Here is an 8,039-nt window from a genome sequence, read left to right on the forward strand (position 1 = left end):
AGAATGCAATATATTATGCTAATTTTTACTCACGTCTTTCATATTGCACTTTAGTTTGGGGCACTACAACAACCACCAACTATAACAAACGAGCGGCTCCAAAAGAAGGTATTAAGAATCTTTGAGAACTTTAATGAACACCCCAGCCTATTACCCACTGGTCCCCTATTCATTAAACATAATATGCTTAAAGCGTCTAAGTTATATGACTATAAACTATCTCTCTATATGTATAAAAATAAACTCCCACACTATACAGAACATTCCCCGTATGACTACAACATACGTAACAGGCTAATACCAGCGCCGCGTACACGTACAAATTACGGTAGATCTAGGCTGGATTACTGCATACCAACACTATACAACCTCTTAAAAAATCACATTAATTTCAGTGCCCCATTCGGCACGTTTAAATCGGAGGTGCGTGATTACCTGATGAAGCAATGAACTTTTTCTCTTTTCCCCTGGCTGCTACATTTCCTGCACTGTTTATGCATTCTGTGATAGTGTCCACCTTGTACGCTGCATCTGTATGAAACAAGTTCATTTCTTCTTCTTCATAATGTCTGTATCTGTATGCTGCATCTGTATGCTGCAATGTCATAATCTGTATGCTGCATCTGTATGAAACAAGTTTATTTCTTCTTCATAATGTCTGTATGTATTTACAATTGTTCGAATTTGTGAAATCCACTGCCTGCTGCTCTCTGTAGGCCCCCAGGTCCCGTCAAGCTGCCTACGACAGCTTTTTGCCTGGGGGCCCCCAACTAGTGTGTTGGAAATAAAGTGGATTCTGATTCTGATACTGTCAGCCCTTTCTTTAGGGCCATTACAGGAGTGGAGAAAAATAATAAAACAAGCAACGTCAACACATTTGATTCAGGCAGGGCGTACAATACATCTGAATACAACGTACAAAAAGAAATTACATTACATATACATTGTAATAGGGCAAGCAGAAAAAAACCAGTCAATGTACTTTGAGGCATGTAAAATGTAATGCACATATATGTAAGACACAGCTGTTATACGCTTTCCTCTTGAGGAAACCTCTTGAGGATCATGAACCTGTTGTTCATGATCTGAGAATGCCTGCCAAACGCACCCCAGCCCATTCTTATTCTTCTGATTATTTCAGTCTCATGATCCGGATCCGCGGTCAATACTTTATTACTTTATTAGCTTAACACAAAAAAAAACATTGCGTTAGATAAAGCGCTGGAATGCCTGCGACCATTCTATTGCGCCTTTGTACGTCGCCCCTTTCACCAAGCCGGGTCTGGTGATAGAAATTTTGGTCAAAGTAGCATGATGTCATAAAGCAGAGTGCACAGAACTGCTATCTTGGAGGTCCAATAGGCAAGCCACTTGCCTTTTGAGCTTAGGGTCATAGGTTCGAAACTTACTATCGCCAACGTTTTTCCTATCGAATTTATTCTGTTTTTTATGTATTAATTTCTTTACAGCGATTACCGAGGCAAAGTTAGGACGCAGGCGAGAGCTTGCACGGACAAGGAACGCGTGGAGAACACAGGCTTCCGAGAGCGAGGGTGACGTGGCGTCGCGGCTGTGCCCTCACCTTTCACGCAACGCCTGGTACACAAGCGTCGCAGCAGGCGTTCTCCCTCGTCAGTTCTGCTCTATCGAGGCGCGCACGGCACATGACGTCGCAGCCAATGGAAATTTAGGTGCCGCTTCGCTGTTACAGACGCCGGCTTTCTAGTTCAATGCGCCAGACGATGCTCGCGCATCAAAAAGGACCGACAACGCATCATGAGTGCGCCGTGAAAACGTGACAGCAATGACGAGAAGCCAACGCCGTACACGCGCGTGCGCGCACTGTGACTAACAGACGACGCAAGGAGCAATCCACGCTGAGCGTGGTGACCAATACTACTCCGCCCGATTTCGCAGGGAATGGTGTCCTTGAGCATTCCGTACGATACTGTTCGAAAAACCTGCAGACTCGCATTTCAGGCTCGAGCAGAGCAGGTCGACCGACAGCTTGAAGTTGCCTTCACGTAGCGAGCTCACATGCAGCGCTGCAGCGGCTTCCCCTCATTGAGGTCACACGCGAAAGGGCGCCACTCAAAGATCTCGGAGCTAATAAAGAGTTTAGAATTAACTAAAATGTCTACTTCACTACAATATGTCAAACATATAATTTAATGCTGCTGACAGTTGGTCGCAAAATATAACAGGAAAAGAAAAGCAGTGCCGCATCTCTTCTGTTCGTAAGGCAGAAGTCGTTGACCACTTTTATCATAAAAAGGGCCATAGCGTAAAAGATAAATAAAAGGAGGCGGGACCTGCAGTAACCTCCGGATCCGGCGTACATAAGAAAAGTCATCGTGTGGTTTTTCCTCTGAGTGGAAGGAAGGCTGCACAGGTGAACGATCGGCGAACCGTCGTCTACGGCAAGGATGACACTATCCAAGATTGTTGCTTCTCGCATCGCCGTTTTAATAATACTCGCTGTTTTCCTAAGATTCACGTTTGGTAAGTACGAACATTGATTCTGCATGATGATTCATCATACTGCACGTATTTTTTCGAACAACCAGAGATTTATGACAACGAGCAGCAAGAACTACACGTTGCTGTCATTGCCATTTTCTTGCTATTGGTGGGGGGCAGGCTCATGGTTCATGGTAAGAATGTGGAGTTCTCCAAATTCACGTTGGCACCACAAACATCACACGCACCTTCCTTAACAATATTTTTTTTGCTGTCACAACTGTAGCTGGATCGCAGTACGAGCGTGCAAGGAATTAAATGTCTGATTTTTTGCACTCTGCATTTTCTCACAAATCCGACAGTATAGGGCATAACATCGTGTATTTAGCGCATCACACCAATGTAAACAAGGATAATGCGCAAGGAAAGCGTATTCACTTATAATGCGCCAAAGGAGCAGGGTGGCAAGGTTAGCCGTAGCCGGCTGTATAGGAAAATAAGAGAATAATCGGACGCGACTTATGCTAGTTGTATATAAGTTACAAGCCTGTACGTCACATATATTCAGGTCACATACATATACATATGCGCCAACCGGAGGTGGCGTGCTATTATTTGATCTGCATTATTTTTTTATTTGAAAACTACTCCGAGACGTCTTAAGTGTTAACGCACTTCACTCCCTTAACTGATTCTCTGAAGTGGCTACGAGCGTTCACATTAAACCTTTTCTGTTGATCTATATAGCACCTCAGTGCATGTCCGTTCTTTCTGTGTGGTTTTCGTTTTCCGGGGAGGAGGGGGGGGGGGGCGGCTGTACGTTTGAAAATATCGGAGTGGAAAAATATGCCCTCCTCGCCACCTTATCCACACATTAGTCTACGCGACTGGTTTGTGCGCCGTGTTGGCCAATATGTTGCCCAGTGTGAAGGTGTTGGTCAGGCTTCAGCAAGCATCGACCACTGTGCTCATATTTGTATCCCGACACTCCACTTGATTTCGGTACATCTATAGGATTTGTAAGCTGAGTATGGCCTGCGTGCTGAATTGTTGTAGGAGCAGAAGCCTTAGTCAGGCCACACGGCCTTTAACTTCTGCTTCATTTCTGTTGTAAACAGGAAAAATAAACCCTTATTCCATTATTCCATGGCGGTATATGCGTGATAACTCACTCTGCCTGAGCAAGAATGCACTGTGCCTTCTCACGGAGTTGCTTTTCACAAACAGTCACTATTTTTATATTCAGGAGGTAAACTGAGTCAAACAACGGAGCCAGTGAAAGGATGCCCCATCGTGAAAGGAGATTTCACTTTTCCGCCGCGCAATACGTCTCTACTGGGACAATATTGCGCATTAGGCAACGGCGAGAAAATCCAAAATACGAGAGAAACGGACCCTCGCTGGATTGGATCGGTAAGCGAAAGCTGACTACAAAGCTTACTTGAATGAAGAGCGGATGAAAGTTAAGTAGGTTTTTCCTGTTCTACAACTACGAAATGCGTACGTTCCTACGAAATAATATATAGTTGCGATATTTTACACAATTGGATGTTGTTGTCATTAAGAGTCTATTAATGATGTAATCTTGGCCGCAGAGAGCAGAAAGGTTTAAGCGAACGCTTTTGCAGAACGTTTTACACGGGAAATTATTTATAGGCAGTGTCAATAAGGTCTCAAATACATTTTCCCGAAATCTTGCCAAAACATGAGAGCCCAGAAAAAAAAATTTCCCTTTACCTAGACGGCATTGACACTGCGTCCTTCAAAGCGACTGAGCAGTCTGACCTTTCCAAGGAATTGTCAAGTCGGCACGCAAGAACCACATATAAAATTATCTTTACTGTGACAGCAGTTATACGCAGTTCTCGGATTCATGCATGGCGCTCACATTCATTGTACTTGTTCTTCTTTAGCTCACCTTTAATGGCACTTGTCATGTTTGCTGCGCTCGTGGAGGTGCCTTTACAAACACAACCTATTCCGTGATTAATAAGCTTCCCAAAAAGATATGCAAAAAACGAAAATCAGCGGTAAGTACAACTTTTCTTCGAGTGAAGTAAATGCGAGTGACGTTTTTGAAAGTGGAACTGTCTTCATCAGGACAAACCAATATCCCCCGATGAAGCAAGTTCCACTTTCGAAGCTGTGGTTCAATTAAACCTTGTCTCTTCGACAACGCTTCATTGTCCCTTGGTTTTGTAAATAAATAAACCAACAAAATAATAAATAAATAAATAAATAAATAAATAAATAAATAAATAAATAAATAAATACGGCCTTTGTAGCCTGAAATCACTCTTGGGATGTGGAATGTGTATTTTACTGCAGTGATAGACTGAAATGCAACGACAAACCATAATTGTGAAGGATGTTTGAAGCCACATTCTAGCTTCCTTGCTTCGCATCTGATTTTCAAGAAGCTTTGAAGGATGAAACACGGAAAAGGAATACCTGGTTGCTTACCGTATGGAAACCGAGGCTACTATCCGTGTTTAACTTTGGCGTGAAGCTGGGCGGCACAACGGGAACACTTTTAGTGAATGTGTTCGGCACTTAGTTATATTAACTGTTGCAAATAGTGCATTCAACGCATGACGGCCGGCTCTGATGGTTGGACAGTTCAGGAGTATTTTTTGACAGAGAGAACTCAAGTTGTCGTAGCTACTCCAGTACTTGTCTTCTTCAATCATTGTTTCTGTCCTCATCTCTGTACTGTATATCAGTTTTCCTATTCATTTTAGTGACATGTAACGATTCACAACCTTGACAATATAGGTCTAAGGTGAGCAAGCTCAATGAAGTGGTTCATACTTTTCTAGAATTATGCAGGCACATTATACAACAAGGAATAAAACGGCAGGGCACCTCTTTGACACGTCATATTAGTAATGTGCCATGGGCTTTCCTTCAGTGCTGTCCAATTTGTCTGCTGAATTAAATAGGAAGAAAATGCCGTAGCAGTTTGGTTTTGAGAGTTTATTCAATCGAGACTTGCCAGCAGCGATCAGTGGAAGGGGAAATTGCTACCAGGGTAAATTGTTGACTTGCTCATGAACAGTGTTACTGCGAGAAATCAATAATTGGAAATGTAGTCTGGTCGGGAAGTAGATAAATATCACGAAATGAACAGAGCGCCGATCAACAAGGCTTCCTTGTGGAAGCCAAAACGTCAACTTCTTCGACAACACCATTTCGGTCGGCGTTCAGTACTGCTTAATATGAATAGTACTACAACCGTTGTAATCATAGAAGTCCATCCTTTATTTCTTTGTCGCGATTTTAAATGTGACAGAATACAATATTCATCGCTAGTCTATATAACCAACCAATATGACGCTTCCACTTTTGTTCTTAGTACAAAAAAGGAAACTACCCTAGTTAGAGCAGGCGCGATGAAAGAGGAAAACGGCGGTTAAGCTATAAGGTGAATAAATAAACGCGTTGTACAGAGGGTGATGTGTGTAGGTTTTGCTGTATATCCACAGAGGACCTTGTGGCGCTAAACAATAGTGATAATTTGTGGATTTATTCTTATGTTTCAGAAAAAAAACCTTTAGATCGAGGACAAAAGGTACAGGATTTTGAAGTCCTAGGCCTAAGGCAGCAGATCAGGTTAACACCACAAAACATATTCCCGGCAGCGCTTTGAAATAAAGGAGTACTGCATGAAAACAAAACAAAACAAACTAACTCAACTTTACTGCTCACATTTTATGTTTTCACGGGTTCAATTGTCAGTCGCAAAGGTCGCATACTGACGGATGTTTAAGGCAAAGACGGTCATTAGCCTTGATTGGGGCGCACGTCAAAGAGTAACCTCAGGTAGTCGATTAATTCAGAGACCTCCACCAGCTACATTGGCCGTCATAGCCTCACAGTGCAGCTTCGAGACGTTAAACCCACAATTACCTACCGTATAACTACCTTATTCACTAGCGCATAGACTCGTGTACGGGCCGCACCCGTATAAGGGCCTCACCTCCAACTCGGCAGCCCCAAATTTGTGAGAAATATTTTCAACGGAGAAGCAATCGCGTTCAGTGCTCCGATGCCGCGTGCTCACATCTGGGAATTTCCGCCGCGCTGTGTACTTCCCCTTGCCGCTACTAGATGGCTAGAGCCAGAGTGTGCACAATATGTGGGGTGTGCCCAAGTCACGGGCAGTGCCGGCACCATTTTGACCAAAAATTTCGGTGCCGTGCAAGCACCGCACCTCGTCCAAATCGTTAAAAAAATGCGGCCCTTACACGAGTCTATACGTCCTTTACGTCTCATAACGGAATCTGTACTATAAACGACACTACACAAGGCGCTCGGGAATATTTTTGCCTACCTCATGTTATTTTACGAGCACTTAATGAATAGTAGAAACGGGAAAATGGACTGACACGAACATTCACGAAGTTTCGGATGCAACAAGCTTGTTTTGCGAGAGAGCGATAACCTTGTAGCTTTACGAATTCGCTGAAAAAAAAGAAAGACACTCGTGGTGGTAGCCGTGATACATGTATTTAACGCTCCATTTTGCGGAATCCGCCAGTTTAATGGAGGGAGTGGAGACTCCGGAGCTTGACCCCGGTGACTCTGACCGAGGATAACGAAAGCTGACGATGGCATGACCAGCATTGCCGTTGCTAAGACCTCACGTCAACCGTGGAGGAAATAGGCAAGAGTATGAAGCTCGCCCATGCGGGGTACGCAAGGTTCTGCTTGTATACATATAAGAGGCATCCGAAATCACTAATCACAAACGAAATCTAACGCAAAGGCTCATCTTCCCAAAGCAACATTTGACAGGGACTCTGGGTGCCACATTTTCCAACAATTCTACGGCGACGACACCGTGGTACCAGAAGCAGTGTACCTGCAGAACGGAAATCGTAGGCACACATTGCTTGGAACCTAGCGAGTTGTACGGTATTTGCTAAGGCACATATCAAAATACCATGTTCTGAGAAACGCTGGCGCTACGTGCAATGTCGTGCTATGTCGTGCTATGTCTAAAGTTCGTGCTATGTCAAAATTCTAGGCTTCTTGCGATAATTGAAATCTTAAGCTATGCCCAGCGTATATAGATGCTTGTAGCAGAAAGGTTTGTAACGTACTGTACGTGTGGCAGAGAAACGTGTCGACGCAGCATCGATTTTAATACGAAGCATTCTTCGCGAATTCAAGGAAGTTTTTTGCGGTGCCTCTTGCAATGTTTCTCGACATTTTCATGGGACATCGAGCAGGCAACTCCACCGTGCGCAGTCAACGATTTGGTAAGTAGACGTCCATGGTAAGCGTGCATCTGAAGCTTCAGCTTGTGGCCGCGAGGTGGACGACACAGGAGAACCAGGCAAGCGTTTTTGAACGACAGAGCTCATCGCGCGCCTGCGACGACACTTCCGTCATTGGCCAAGCACAATACGCCTACACTGGCCAACGATGCGGTGACACACCTTCTAGACCACCGCCGGGGTCACCTTTCATGTCACGTGTGCGGGGGTGGCAGCCGCAAGGGGGACACAGATGGGCGTCGCGCTGGTTTGGCTGGTTCGGCTTCTGCTCAGTGTATTAAGGAGGAAGCTTTAGCT

The 8,039-nt window shown here is 44.3% G+C and overlaps 1 long non-coding RNA gene across 1 annotated transcript; it reads left to right on the forward strand.

Moving 5' to 3' along the window:
* The first annotated feature begins 2,381 nt into the window (after window positions 1-2,381).
* LOC126545032 (uncharacterized) lies at window positions 2,382-6,130 on the forward strand. The gene is made up of 4 exons (XR_011890507.1): window positions 2,382-2,502; window positions 3,707-3,873; window positions 4,374-4,490; window positions 6,003-6,130. It is a non-coding gene; the product is annotated as an uncharacterized lncRNA (long non-coding RNA).
* Window positions 6,131-8,039: the final 1,909 nt, after the last annotated feature.

The sequence above is a fragment of the Dermacentor andersoni genome, chromosome 10 (assembly GCF_023375885.2).
Source record: "Dermacentor andersoni chromosome 10, qqDerAnde1_hic_scaffold, whole genome shotgun sequence".
NCBI classification, from domain to species: Eukaryota; Metazoa; Arthropoda; class Arachnida; order Ixodida; family Ixodidae; genus Dermacentor; species Dermacentor andersoni.